This window comes from Protopterus annectens, chromosome 15.part0 (assembly GCF_019279795.1).
Source record: "Protopterus annectens isolate FY-2018-M chromosome 15.part0, PAN1.0, whole genome shotgun sequence".
Lineage (NCBI taxonomy): Eukaryota > Metazoa > Chordata > Ceratodontiformes > Protopteridae > Protopterus > Protopterus annectens.
The window spans coordinates 617,675,817-617,690,981 of NC_056749.1; the positions used below are offsets into that span (position 1 = coordinate 617,675,817).

At 37.0% G+C, this 15,165-nt stretch overlaps 1 long non-coding RNA gene across 1 annotated transcript in view; it reads left to right on the top strand.

Moving 5' to 3' along the window:
• The window catches only part of LOC122789956, a 1,068,191-nt gene that overhangs the window by 662,852 nt on the left and 390,174 nt on the right, over positions 1 to 15,165 (top strand). Inside the window, exon 2 of the long non-coding RNA XR_006362893.1 lies at positions 14,177 to 14,236. This is a non-coding gene — a long non-coding RNA (uncharacterized LOC122789956). The remainder of the gene's footprint in view (positions 1 to 14,176; positions 14,237 to 15,165) is intronic.

Below are 15,165 nucleotides of genomic sequence, written 5' to 3' on the forward strand. Positions count from 1 at the left end.
GGTGACTTAAAAGGTGAGTTGATAAGGGACAGGCTTGTGTGTGGCATTAGTAGTGCTACAGTGAGAAAGTTTTTGCTTTGTGACAGTGATTTAATTCTGAGCAAAGCTATTAAGATTTGTCAAATCTATGAAGTTACAGAAAGACACACAAGTATGCTTGCAAGTGATAAGAGCATGGTTTCATTAGGCACCAGAGCAAATGTGGACAGCATGCAACATGTGGCAGCAGAAGCAGGCCTAAGCACATGGCAGCTGCCACCCCTACAGATTTACCCGGGAAACCCTGTAGTTTTCCAGCAAGTTCTAAGTAAAGGACATGCACAGTGCAGTACAAGGATGAGTCAGCAAAACCCAAATCCAGCTTTGTTGTTAACTGTCAGAGTTGTGGTGCCAATCATGAGTCTAAAAGAGAAAAATGCTTAGCATTTGGTCAGAGATGCCACAAGTGTAAAAAAATTGAACCATTTTCAAAAGTTTTGCAAATCAAGTAAACCTCACAGAGTTATAAAGGGTCATTCAGAAAAGCAAGTTGATCATATAGAGAGCTGCAATTCTACTTTCTACATAGATGGTTTGTCAGTAATTGGTGAAAAGGTTGATGCAGTTAATTTGTTGGCAAGGAATGAAGTGATTTGTACTATCCAGATCAATGGTAAATTCACCAAGCTTAAAGCAGACACATTTGCTAAGGTGAGAACAGGTGAACAACTCAATGTGGCTAGTAGTGCAAAACTTGCTGCTTATGGAGTTGAAGAAATTCAAACCAAAGGCTCAGTAGTACTTTCATATTATTTGGTTAGGAACTGTTACAGCTTATTATTCCATGTAGTCCAAAGACCTGTGCAGTCATTATTTGATCTCAGAGACAATTTGAAAATTAATTTGCTTTCTTTTACCAAAGAAGTTCATCATATAAGCACATAATCCTAGTTCCAGTTTTACTGAAGATATTTTCTAAGACTATCCAAATGTTTTTGATAAGTCAGGCAAACTTCAAGATGTGTATTTCATGAGGTTAGACCCAGAGGTCAGTCCAGCAGTCAGACCAGCAAGAAAAGTTTCAATAGCTGTGCAAGATAAAATCAAAGCTCAGTTGGATAAAATGGTGCAGCAAGGTGTAATTTTTTGACTTTTTTTTTAAGGTGTAATAAACTGAATGGGTATTGTCTATGGTAGCAGCCCCCACAAAAGGCTCAGACAAAATCAGAATATGTATTGACCCAAGTGATTGAACAAAGCATTAAAGAGACCTCATCATCCAATGCATACGGTCGAGGAAGTCACAGCCCTAATACGAAATGCCTCTGTTTTTTCTGTCTTAGATACAATAAGTTTATTTTGGCAAGTGATGCTTGATCACAAATCCTCATTACTGACTACTTTCAGTTTGGCAGGTATAGATTCATTAAGATGCTATTTGGAAAAAATTCTGCAAGTGAAGTCTTCCAGCTTACGATGGAGCAAACTTTTTCAGGTTTTCCTTGTGCCATAATAGTAGATGATTTGTTAGTTGGAGGCAGTGGTGAAGCAGAGCATGACAGAAACCTTGAAGTTCTAGACATATCACATATAGTGAACATGAAGTTCAATCCTCTGAAGTGCAAATGCAGACTACCAGAAGTTACATATGTAGGTCATTTATTTACCAGCACTGGCTTGTGACCAGACCCGTCCAAGCAAGTAGCCATTCTAAAGATGCCAGCACCAGATAATGTTCAGGCTCTACAGTGTTTCCTTGATATGGTCAACTATTTATGCAAGTTTATACCAGATTTCAGTGAGTTAATAGCACTTTTGAGAGAGCTGATGCACAAATATGTTATATGGACTTGCTTGGAGCAACACCAGAGAGCATTTGAATACCTTAAGCAGAAAATTGCCACCCCACCTAAATTAAGATACTATGATGTCAATAAACCAGTAACTCTCTCCTGTGATGCTTCAAAATTTGGTTTTGGTGTAGTTATTCTTCAAGAAAGTAGGCCAGTGGCCTATGCATCTAGAATTCTCACCCAAACTGAAATGCAATATGCTCAAATTGAGAGAGAACTTTTGGCAATAGCATTTGCATGTTCAAAATGTCATGATTATATTTGTATTCAAGCTATTCAGATTGAAACAGATCACCAACCTCTAGTTATTATTCTAAAGAAGTCTATGCATTCAGTTCCAGCAAGATCACAAAGATTGATGCTCAAACTGCAAAACTACAACTTCAAGATAGTCTATACAAAAGGCAAACTTATTTATCTGGTTGATAACCTATCCAGATTGCCCAGGAATACAATTGGACAGCTTCAAGCAGAACATTTTGACTTTGACATCTATGAAGTGCATCATTTTTCTATTACAACACTTGAGCTGAGAGATCATACAAAGACTGATCCAATTTTTCAAAAGTGCAACCACTACATTAATGATGGATGACCGTCGAAGCAATCTAGTGTACCACCTGAAGTGCAAATTTATTTTCCTTCGAGATGAGTTGTTGATGGAAGATGGCATTATTTTCATAGGTCCTAAAATTGTTGCTCCTGCTTCCTTGAAAAATCTGCATATTTTCATATTGTATCATGGTCACCCAGGTTCCAAATCTACCAAAAAAGGGTAAGAGAACTAGTATTTTGGCCTTCTCTAGTAAAAGACATTGATAAAGTACTTTCTTCTTGTTGAGTATACAATAATACTAAACCGCATTTGCAAAAAGAAATACTTCAGCTAAGTCAAGTTCCTGAACTACCTTGGTTAACATTAGCCACTGATATATTCGAGTGGAACAATCAGCATTACTTAGTGTTGGTAGACTTTTATTTGAACTGGTTTGAGATTGATTTACTGCCTAACCTAATGTCCACTACTGTTATTAACAAGCTGAAATGTCAATTTTTTAGTCCACGGTAGTCCACACAAAGTTATTTCTGAACAATGGTACTCAATTTACCAGTCAGTTGTTTCAGAAATTTGCAAGAGAATGGGACTTTGTAAATGTCACTAGTAGTCCAGAATATGCACAGTCAGATTAGCTGAACATGCAGTACGGAGTGCAGATCAATTACTTGAAAGGTCAAAAGCATGATGATAGTGATATCTTTTTGAATTTACTTAATCTCAGTGCCATTTTGTAAGTATAGCCAGAGAGTGAGCATGTACGAGTGTAATAGGTAGTTTGTTTATAAGTTTATCTAAGTTAAAAGCAAAGCCACAGTTTTGATGTTTCTACATAATAAAGCTGCTTGAAAAGAACCCACAAAGGCTTGTTTATTTTATCCTGACACGTGACAGGATCCATACCTATTACAACAGGGAAATGCTGTAAGCCCTTCAAGTATGTTTGTCATGACACACACAATATGGCTGTTTCTTTGGTTTCACAGATTGATATACATCTTTATGATATCTGTCCTAGCTTGTTTTTGAGTCTGGCAAGATGCAAATGTTGCATATGTCATTGATTGTTTACAGGCATTATTTAACTTCCAAATAAGAATGTATTGCATTGCATGTCTTCCTCTAAGCATTTGTGTATTACTGTAACTGTTTTCACACTGTACAGCTTTATAGTTCAAGATAACTTTATTTCTGTATGGCATTATGCAAGATCATCATGTAGTATGATTGCACGTGTGTTAAGATACTTTCTCATGTGTATCTATTGTTTATATGCTGTTGCGGCAGTGCTAGATGTAATTTCTTGTGAGTATGCCCAGTATAATCATGTAGTAGTTAACTTCCATTTATGAATGGAGACGTTGAACTACTGCAGTGTCATCAGATCTATGCAGTCATTTGTCACTTTTGCATTTTGAGTATTGTGTTATTGTTTAGGCTATACATGAATATAAAACACATGCTTGTCTAATTCATGGGCCAAAGTAATGCACCCTATGTCTTTGATCGCTGAATGACAACAAAAGTTAAAAAAAATGTCCCTTTCTGATGTGTATGAGACATCAGCTGTAGGGCTCAGTTCTTCTTATTTATACATGATTAAGTGGGGAATACAGCACTACTGTCAGTTATAGCTTCATAGATTGGTACTAAGCTAACTGCCCTTGTGAGCTATTTTAAGCATAGCCAATTATCCCTTGTGAGTCTTAAACCCTGTACCTTGCTTTTGTCAGGCAAACACCTTAACCATCAGGCCACCCTCCCAACACACAAATGTCCAGTATAAATGTTATTTTCAATAACTGCGTTCTGTTTGAATAGCCCCTAATGCATGCATTGCCCTTGCTGTTGTTTAAACTCTGTATATTAGCAACATAAATATCACATTTACTTTCTTTACTTATTTTGCATTCTGACACTCTCACATGTTATGTCCGTGTTTAGTTATATGCATGGGTAAAGAACTTGGGAACAGGACTAATTAGTATTGCATCTTTTGACATAATCAAATTTGACTGCATTAACTGACTACATTTTTTCCATTTACCCTCCCCTCGTACTTATCTCTGCATTAATAACATTGCAGTATGTGTACATTTTCCCCATTTAGCGTCCCCTGCATCTTACTTCTTGTAATCAACTTGCCTTTACTTATAAACTGTACATGCTTGCTTGCATAATAAGTTTGCCTAGATACAAGTGATTTTGTTTACATTGTGTTCTTGCACTTCCCTGCACAGTTTCATGGTTGCCAAGACTACTGCTGGCTATGAAACCATGTTTGACAACATGTATGACCATCAGCATGCATCTTCAGTGAGCGCTGCTGCGCATCATGCTAATGGCCCGGCCCATAATTGTGCAGGCTTTACCTGAATCCAGCACCATTATTAATGAATCCCTGGGCTTATCTTTCTTTGCTCAGTTCCAAATTGTTAAAAGCTAACAAACCTTTTCCTTCTTCAGTCATACATACCCATCAGAATCTATTGCTATAATTGTAGAGTTGTTTCAGGCTGCAGATGAACCTGTTTCCCACTTAGAACATCCCACTTCAGGACCACAACTCTGCATTTTTTTATCTACAGGTTTATTCTTGGCAGCTGGAGGCATTCTTCCTTCCTGGGAATCATTCATAAGGCATGAGGACACACCTGTGACCAATAATATTAATAATAGTCTTAAGTCAAGCCCCAGTTTTATGCTGCACAGGAAAATCAGCCTCCCTTTTGAGACCATAATGAATCGGCCATAGCATAGAAAAGCCATACTTATAAGAATAAATCACGTAAGTGGACTCATGATGACCATTAAACCGACATGATGGAATTTCTCTTCTAGTTATTGCATAGGATTGCATCCCTGTTCTAAAATACGCAGTTTTATTTATACAAGTAAAATAAAACAGCACATTTGTCCTTGGAATGTTTCATTCACACTTTCCAGTAGCACACGTACCTTTGGCCAAAATTTTAAGTTTGGCAGTAATTCATGTTCTTAATCATGTATTAATTTCTTCTTGCATATAATTCCTAGAATACTTATAATTTCTACAAAGGATGGAAAAAATGAGCTCTCTCAGTTTCTAGTAATAACTTACCATGCTACAGCTAAAGTAGTTCAAAGTAATATTCATACCATCAAGGATTGGTGTAATGTCAAACAATCTAGTGAAAAAGACTAGCCAAGAACGCTGAATGTTGTCAGAAAAATTTCATAATTTGTTAGTTAAATGCTCCCAAGTAACACTCAAATTATTATATGTCTAACAATACACTTCATTTTATTTATCATTTACTAGTTACGTAAGGAATAAAAAGTTCATAGTTAAAAATGACAGGTGAGATATTCAAAAAAAAAAAGAAAAGGGATTTCTACAGCATATTTGAAATATAGTGCATTTCTCATTCTGTCAAATTGTATATGATATAACCATGCAGTCCCAAAACTGGGCCAAAACTATTATTTAAACCTAGCAATACTGTCTTTACAAATGATAAATATAATTTAGTGCAGAAGTTATTTTAAATGATAAAAGAGGAGGGAATTACGCAAAATTTTAGAAAACAAATTTTTGTTTCTTATATGTTGAATTTCTAACTATTCACTGATTCTTAAAATTTCTTTTTAGTAAATTTCCACTAAAATAGTATATACATGTTGTTTAAGCATCAAAACCAATAAATAAGACATTTGTCATGCCATTCAATTTTCTTATCATTCATAATAATAATAAATCCGAAACTACAAGTTACAAAGACATGCGTCTGCAATGTTTCTCCCCAGGCCTCTGCTGAAAATAGGATTTGTCCCAATTAAGGCTTCCCTGTAAACAAATGTTAAATAAATAAAATAAAATATTGGATAAATAAAAAATCCAAAAGAAAAAAATAATTTTATATAATGCTTTTAAGCATGTTTTCTGCATATCTGGAGTATATTAACTGCTAAAACAAGCAGAAAAGTTGATCACAGACATTTTGTTTATTGTCTTTAGTAAAATTAATTTATTACAATAAGAAAAAAATATATTTTATCAAACATTTTAGAGTTGTGATAGATTTCTTTAATATTAACAGTAAAGGCATTTGGAAAATTAAAATGTTCAAGTGTACTAGCTAAGCCTTTCATTTCTTTCCAGTTGTAGTTTTTAACCCAAAGATAGGCCAAATAAGGATGTGTTGGGATATATACACATTTCCCCTGTTCATGAGAGACAGTGGTGAGTTTCTGATTACCCATCCATTCATTCATCCATATTACTTTTGAATAGGGTAAGAAGTACTTTGCTTTATTTGGAGTGGAAGATGGTTCTGCAGAAGCAATATTCCCTGTGTTTGAGTAAGGCCTGTTGAAGCCCTATACAAGATAGAGGTCACCTTTCAGTTGTCTATATGATACTGAAGAGAGAGACAAGACAAATGGGATGGTCTGCATGGCTTTTATGATTTAAGCTCTTGATTTTTTTTAGTGAGAAAGAGTTGTGGTTATTCCCGTTATGACAAGTTTTTGGACAGGTATGTAGTGAAAGAGGCATTATGCTCAATGGTTTGCCTAATAATTGGCAAGTACCTTTGAACAATTACACTCTTGGATCTGGACTTAATACCTTAAGACATAAACTGCATAATGAAAAAGACTTGTTTACAACAGTGGATATGTGATGATCAAATGACAGATCATTGTCAACGTAAGTTTCCAGATCTCTAACTACGGGAACAATTTTCAAGGTGTTGTCAATGTGATAGTTACAAGGTGAGTTAAGCTTGTCAAAGGATACAATTATAAACTTCTTGGCATTTACTTTTAGTGCATGGTTTTGACACCAGCTATCTGTTGGGGACAGGTTCCCTTTCAGGATTTTAATGTCCTCTGGAGAGTTTATTATGGCACCAAGTTTGCAGTTATCTGAAGACTTGGTGAGCCAGAAATCCTTAACATTAGCTTTTACCTTTGAGACATAAATGCTAAAGAGGAGGAGACCGAGGATGGAATCCTGGGGTAAACTGCTAGTGACACATCATTTGAAAAAGGTATAACTACCCATCCTAACTTCCTGGGTTCTATTCCTAAACCAACTTGTTATTCAATGATTTATATAGAGATTGACATTTAGCTGATCAGGTTTATCTGATGGATGGTGTCAGATGCATTTGCAAGTTATAGATATTCAGTGTATATAGTTTTGCCCTCATCACTGCTACAGTAACTTTTTCAAAAGAAGATAATCAGGTTAAATAGGCAGGACCTGCACTTGTTGAATCTAAACTGGATTCAGTCAAGAGGTTATAAGTTACCTGTATCCTTGTATATTAATTCCTTAATGATCCTTTCCATAGCCTTACAGATGAGACTAGTCAGGCTTATGGCTCTATAATTACCTGTGTCCATTGAAGCCCTGTCTCTTTTCAAGGAATGACTGTTACTGACTTCGATTAATATTGTACAAAGCCTTCTTCGAGAGTTGCATTGAATAGCTTCTGTAGGAGATCAGACAAGTCGTGTTTCAGGCTGACCAGTAGGCATCCTGGTATGTTACCTGGCCCCATCTTCTTAGATATCACCTTGAGGACTTATATATATATATATATATATATATATATATATATATATATATATATATATATATATATATAAATGTGCGTGTGTGTGTTGGGGGGTGTATGTATGTGATCTGAGAACATTGGAGGAGAGAAGGGATGAGGTTTATACGCTAAATTTGTTAGCTAGAAGATTGGATGTGTTCTCTGGGTCTCAGTCTGTGATAACATGTACTATTAGCTCTGCACAGGACTGGACTTTGTTTCTGACATGTTTAACATAATTGAAGGCTTATTCTTTACACTTCCTCTGGGTGGGCTAGTTTTGTCTCGTATATGGCTCTGCTTGATTTGGACAGTATCTATCATTCCTTATTTAGATTAGCAGGAATATTTTTTGGCAACTTGAGGTTCAGGAACGTCAAGTAAATAAGATTAGTTAACTGAATAAGTACTTTTTTTCACTATCCAAACTGAAAAGGACTATTTCAGAAATTGGAATTGTCAATTAAAGTGTTAACTTGCTTTTATTAATATTGCATTGTTCTTCTCACCTAATAGTAAACCCTGTTTAATCAAAATATGTAAGATTTTAAGAACATTATTAAATTCTATTTGTCTGAATGGGCATGAGTGTTTTTAATATGTAAGTAATAAAGAAGTAGGCCTATCAGAGTTATAGTCAAAAACATGTTTTTTCTTTACATAATATAAAATTGTTAAATAATACTTTCATAGGTAGGTACAAGGCTATCTGCCCGAAGGCATTTATAAGCCTTGCCAGAATGTGTTGGCTTTCGCCATCCCCTTAGATTAGTTCCCTGTGCCTCTGTCCAGCAGAGCCACTGAAGTGATCCCAGAGTAAACTTTCTGCTTCCCATCCACTCGTCAAGGTTTCTCTTGAAGAGTGTTAGCGAGAAGCTCTGTCTAATGCAGGTTGGAATCTTGTTCCAAAGCATGGGAAGTCTCTGGGACAGGAATCTATCCCTCCAGCATGTCCTATTTATTGTTATGGTGAGGTTTAGATCCCTTGAATGTAAGGCTCAAGGGGATAAGGTTTTCTTTAGGTGGAGCATGTCCATCAGTTCAGGATTGGACATGGCCTCGTATGTCAGGCAGAGATCACCTCCGCGTAGGCGGTATGCGACCGAATATAGTTCGAGTTTCTTCATTTGAGCTGCATAGGGCATCTGTTTGAGGCCAGTGATCCTCTTGGTGAGGTACTTCTGTGGTCTTTCCAGCTGTTGCAGGTGTCTTGTAAGGTACATCCCAAATAGGGCATTGTACTCTATGATGGGTCTGATGAGTAGAGGGGCACAATGACCTCTCTTGTTCTGGATGCGAACCCTTTTGTGATTAGGTGGGCCACACAGAAGGATTTTCTAACCACTTTGGCAATGTGATTATCAAAGGAGAGATTACTATCTACTTGGGTCCCCAGATCCCTTATTACGTTTTCTGTATTTAGGGGACTAACAGCTATGTGGTAATTTGTGGGTACTTTGTTTTTTCCAAAGGGGATGACTATGCACTTTTTGGCATTTAGCTTGAGGCCATGATTTTGACACCAGGTATCCGTCTCAGTGAGACCCTTTTGGAGGATGTCTGTGTCAGCCAGAGAGTCAGTTATAGCCCCTAGTTTGCAGTCGTCTGCAAACTTGGTCCGCCATAGTCCTCCTGTGCTTGCCTGTACCTCTGAGAAGTTTATGCCAAATAGGAGGGGTCCTAGGACTGAGACCTGGGGAATGCCACTTTTAACCGATTTAGAGTTGCACCTAGCTCCTGCAACTCTCACTATGTGGATTCTGTCCATGAGCCAGTTGGCAAACCATGTTGTGGCGTAGGTGTTTATGTCAAGGCTGGTGAGTTTGTCTATCATACCAGAAAGGGGAATGGTGTTGAAGGCCTTTGCAAGGTCTAGGTAGGCTGTGTGTACCACATTTCTCTCATCTATAGCCTTGTTAACTGCCTCAAAAAAGTCCACCAGGTTTAGGAGGCATAATCTGCCCTTAACAAAGCTGAACTGGGTAGGGTCCAGTGTTTGGTGGTTCCCAATGTCTCTGTTAATGAGTTCCATGATGACGCACTCCATAGCCTTGCAGACCAAGCTAGTCAGGCCTATAGGTCGATAGTTCCCGGGGTCTGTTGTGGCTCCACCTTTGTAGAGCGGAATAACCGTTGCTGTGTGCCACTCTATGTGTATGTAGCCTGTGGAATGGCTGAGTTTGAACAGTGTGTTTAGGTGAGGGGTTAGTTCGTCTTTGAGCTCATGTAGGATGCAGCCTGGGACACCGTCCAGTCCCATTTATGCTGTGTTTTTTTTGGAGAGGACTATTTTAACCTGAGTGTCTGTGATTTCAGGGGCTGTACATTCTTTTGGTATGGTTATGGGCCCTTTTGAGGGTGAGAGGGGGGTGAAGTTTGCACTGAACCTGTCTGCCAGGATGTTGGTGATATTGGTCAGTTCAATGTATTTTGTGCCATTCTGCACTAACCCCGAGCAGATCCGAGCACTGCCATTTAGATTCTTGACATAGCTAAAGAATGCCTTGTGGTTATCTTTGGAGTCCTTGGCAATTTTTCTTTCGAAGCTCACCTTGGGTGATTTTATGAGGGATCGTCATCTCTTGCTGATACTGATCAGGGTTGTGTTCCCTTCTTGGCATTTTACACTTTTCTGTACTAGTTTCCTCCTCCTGTTGTATAGCTTGTTTGTCAGGGGTCCACCAGACTGGGTTCCTTTTCTTGGAGGAGTGAGTCTTGGTTTTGCTTAGGATAGCACGATCCATGCATTCTTGTAGGTGCCCTTAGAATGCATTTGTAAAGGATTTTGCAGCTTGGACAGCATTATCCTTTAGCCTTTGAAACTTTCCACCTCAGTCTTAAGCAACATGAAGTTTGCTTTTGAAAAGTTGTTCACTGTGGTTTCCTTGTCTGGGGGTGGGGGCGGAATGTGGATATCCAAAGTGATTTGTTTATGATCAGATCTAACCAGCGAGGGGTTGACCTCTGGTGTGGAACACCGGTCGCCCATGTTGGTGATGACAAGGTCCAATATGTTGTCACCTCTGGTGGGAGTGTTGACCAGTTGATACAGGGCATTTGAGTTTATAAATTCTAGGAAATGTTGGGCAAGGGAGTTTGTACTTGAGTTGTTCTCCCAGTTCATGTTTGGGTAATTGAAATCACCCAATATTAGGGTGTTTGGTAGGACCTTTGTTTCCCAGTGTTTTCAGAAATGTGGAATGGGGGTCCTGGGACATGGTGGGTGATCTGTAGCAAGATATAATTTGAATTGCAGTTTTGCCCGTTATATGCATGTGGATTATCTCTGAAGCATCATGCTGTGCCACTAACCTGGAGGTGTGGGTATCTTTGATGAATATGTATACGCCCCCACCATTTGTGTTTTGGTCCGGGTACTGTGGCCAAGATGTATGGTATGAGTTGTAGCTTGGTAGTGCTGGGGTGCTCTCTGGAGCCTTAAACTGGATTTCTGTTACTGCACATATATCGATTTTCTCCATACTGAGGAGTGCCTCGAGTGCATGCATTTTGAGGTTTAGACTTCTGGTATTGAGTAGCATTAGCATTGAGTAGCATTACCCTCAGTTTTTTGTTACTTGTGCTATTTACAGCGGTGGGTTTGTCTTTTGAGCCTTGCCTAAAAAGAAGATGTGAAGATGATACTGAATAAAACTAATTAGTCTTACTGCACAATTGATGGAAAATAAAATAAAATAAATGGAGTTATATAATCTTCTTCAACAGAAGGATCATAACCTCAGAAAAATATAGTCTATGAATGGATTTTTATGATCCCTCAGCATTTCAGCATGGTCACTTATTTTAGAACATGAAAGCTTTCTGTAGTGTTTTGCATTGCTTATTTGAGAATTTGTGATGAACTTAGCTGAAGGGTCATAGGTGAATACTGTGCTAACTGCCCTGAAGGACCATTTTAAGCCTAGCCAATATCCCAAGGTGAGAATCAGACTCTGTACCTTGTGCCTATGAGGCAAAGACTTTGACCATTATGCCAAACCTCCCACCCACAATACTTAATTGACGATTGTTTGAAAGAGTGTAATTTTGTTTTGAGGTGTATTCTATTAAGGGAAAACCGTATTCTATTTGGAGTAGAAAAGTGCATTTTTGTATTGCAAATATGGGTGTTTATAAGTGGAGGGGGGATTTTGTTAGCCCAGACAAGCAGTGTGATTATTTTCTTGTATTGTCTAAGTGTAGGGAGAAGCTAAGAGAAGGATTACAACAAATGAATTAAAATTAATATCAGTCTGACTTCTGCATGTTTGTGTCTATATAACTAAACACAAAATATTGGCAAAACCTAATCACATCCTGGCCCAGTGTTTTTGCAGAAGGATAAGCCCCATGCAACCCCAGCCATTAAAGCCATTGTTTGTGATAGACGAGACAGTAAAAGGAGATGCAGATTAGTTTTATGTATATATATATATATATATATATTTCATGAAAACCCTATTCACGAATGTTCACATCACTGAACCAAACCATCAGAAACTGCCATGCCAACTGCTCTGAACGTTAAATCATTTATGAAGACAGGAATTGACATTCAGCATTTTTTGTGCCACTCACTATGTGGGAAATAAACTCTTGACAAGTTATACATATTTATACTGCTTTGCAGGAGGGCAAGCCACCCTGCAGCCCCCACACTCCCTGCTAATTATATATTTTAACTCAGAGATTGCACTACAGTGAGGAAAAAGGGTACTTTTTTGATCAATATTATACTGTGATCCAGTTGAAATGGCGATGAGCAAAACTGTGAATGCAAGTTACCTGTTTATGTTTTGGAGGTGATTGGATTTCCATTTACAATTATGAACGTTTGCACCTTTACTTTTGACTTTATGAATGACTTTCAGATACTTGATAGTAAACCTATATATATATATATATATATATATATACATATATATATATATATATATATATATATATATATATATATATATATACATACACACAGGAACACTCCATATAATTTAATGTTTGTAATCCTCGAATGTGTTTAACACTTAGATTGCTTCTGTCGGTATTAAGTCCTTGCAAGATTGTACAGAGTGGGGATTGAGGAAATGCCTTTTTCCCCATTCTAGCGCAGTACTGGAGTTGGTATATATTGCAGTACAGCTTAAATCTTTTGTTCCTGACTGACTCCACCCGACCCTGTAATATTCATAAATTTTTCTGCACAACTAATCTGCATCTCCTTTTACTGTCTCGTCTATCACAAACAATGGCTTTAACTTCTAATCCTCTCTTCTATCAAAGTGCGTAAAATAACAGATTGACATAAACTGTTGTTTTTACAGTGCACAATATGCTGTCGGACTATGGTATACTCAACACCAACATCTATCCCAGTTGTATGAAACACCTTAGTTTGCTTATTACTAATTAAAAAATTGTATAAAAATAATGTATCTCCTTATTATTGTAAATAGTATTTCTTTGTATAATCTTTACTGTAATTTGGATCTTTGCTCCCAGGGCCTCCACTGAAAATGGGTTTTTGACCTAGTGGACTTTCCTGGTCAATAAATGTCAATAACTAACTAACTAAATAAATAACTTAAAGTTAGCAGGGAGTGTGGTTGAATATGGGAGCAGGGGGCTTGACCCCCTCCAAAAAACACAAGTGGCTTGTTTTTTTTACTATTTTGGCTTTCAGTATTTTGGGATCAATCGTTAGCCATCCAAGACTTCTATACTTATTTAGAAGCCCATAAGTACATCCATCCAAAATGAGAAATCTCTGGAAAATTGTTATACACCATTCCCTATGCAGTTGAATCTGTAGTCTCATATTTTTAAATAATATCCTTTGTGATATAACAGTAGTGTATGAGAGCTTTTAATAGCACTAGTAAATCAACCTTTATAGTCACTTTTTGGTGGGAAACATTTTTTCTCATAATTTGCATAAACATATTAATTTACGCTTTCAGACATTAATTCCATTACCACTCTGTTTAACTTGAATGTAAAATCCCTACTGCTGTGAAAGAGTTTATGGCTAAAATATGCATGATGATCTGTAAAAAGACAGCATTTTATCAAGTTAAACTAGAAATATTTACCAGTTTTAAAGACCTTAGCTCTGTTTTTATTTACTGCTACAGATGTATATATATTTCTAAATGCTTGGCACTTTGTTATTCATAGATTATTTCTTTATCTTTCCTGTGCTGTAGGTCTACAAAATAAGCAATGTGGAGGTCATGAAAAGGATCCTGGCACTGTTCCAAAATGTGGTAAGTCATTAGCCTTACCTGTGATAACCATGAGTTAGAGGCAGTGAGGAGTTGTTCTTTTTTTATTATTCACAATCACCTCTTTGCTCTCTGATATTCCATACTGTATTTATTGCCTTTTTGTTTCCTCATAAAATTGCAACTCTTTCCAAAAATGGAAGAAATATAAACCTTTTCTCAGTCATGTATGTTCTAAAAGAAAAGTTATGGACATGTGCAGTGTTTGTATGGAACATTGACTATACCTTTAGATATAAATCATGTAGAAGCTCAGTGCATGTAAGTGATTGAATTAGAAATGTTTACTGTTGCAGAACACAATATTAAAGATTAAACCTCCTCTTAAAAGAGTCACAGGTGACTATTTTTATCCCATTGCAATATTTATAATATATTTGTAGAATAACAAGCATGTTTAAATATTTAATATTTAGTCTGTATGTTGTAATCTTACTGTCTAGTTCAACATTCTGATTTTATATATTATTTCATCGAAATTCATTACAATCTACAAATAAAAACTAGTGCCTAGATCCATACTATTTCATGCAGAATATAATGGATTATGATTTGCACTCAAGTCTTAACCAGTGTATATACTTTGAAACATACATGCCAAGAAATTCACAAAGCTCGAGTTGATTCTTGACATTGACATTGTGAATAAATAACAGCTGGGTTATGATGGGAGAGACGTCATCAAATTCTTTGTAATGCATTGAGCTTTACCTGCTCCTATGTTCTGCAAAACTCAGATACAATAAATCAAGAAATGCTAAGTTTTAGAGCATTGTAAGTTGTACACATTTATTAATGTTACACAGAATGTAGCCACCGCAGAAGGGCTGTGAGAAGCGCAAGAAGCTTTAAAATCTGGTAAACACTTCAGTCTTCCAAAAAAGGAAACCACAAACAGAAACATATTAAGA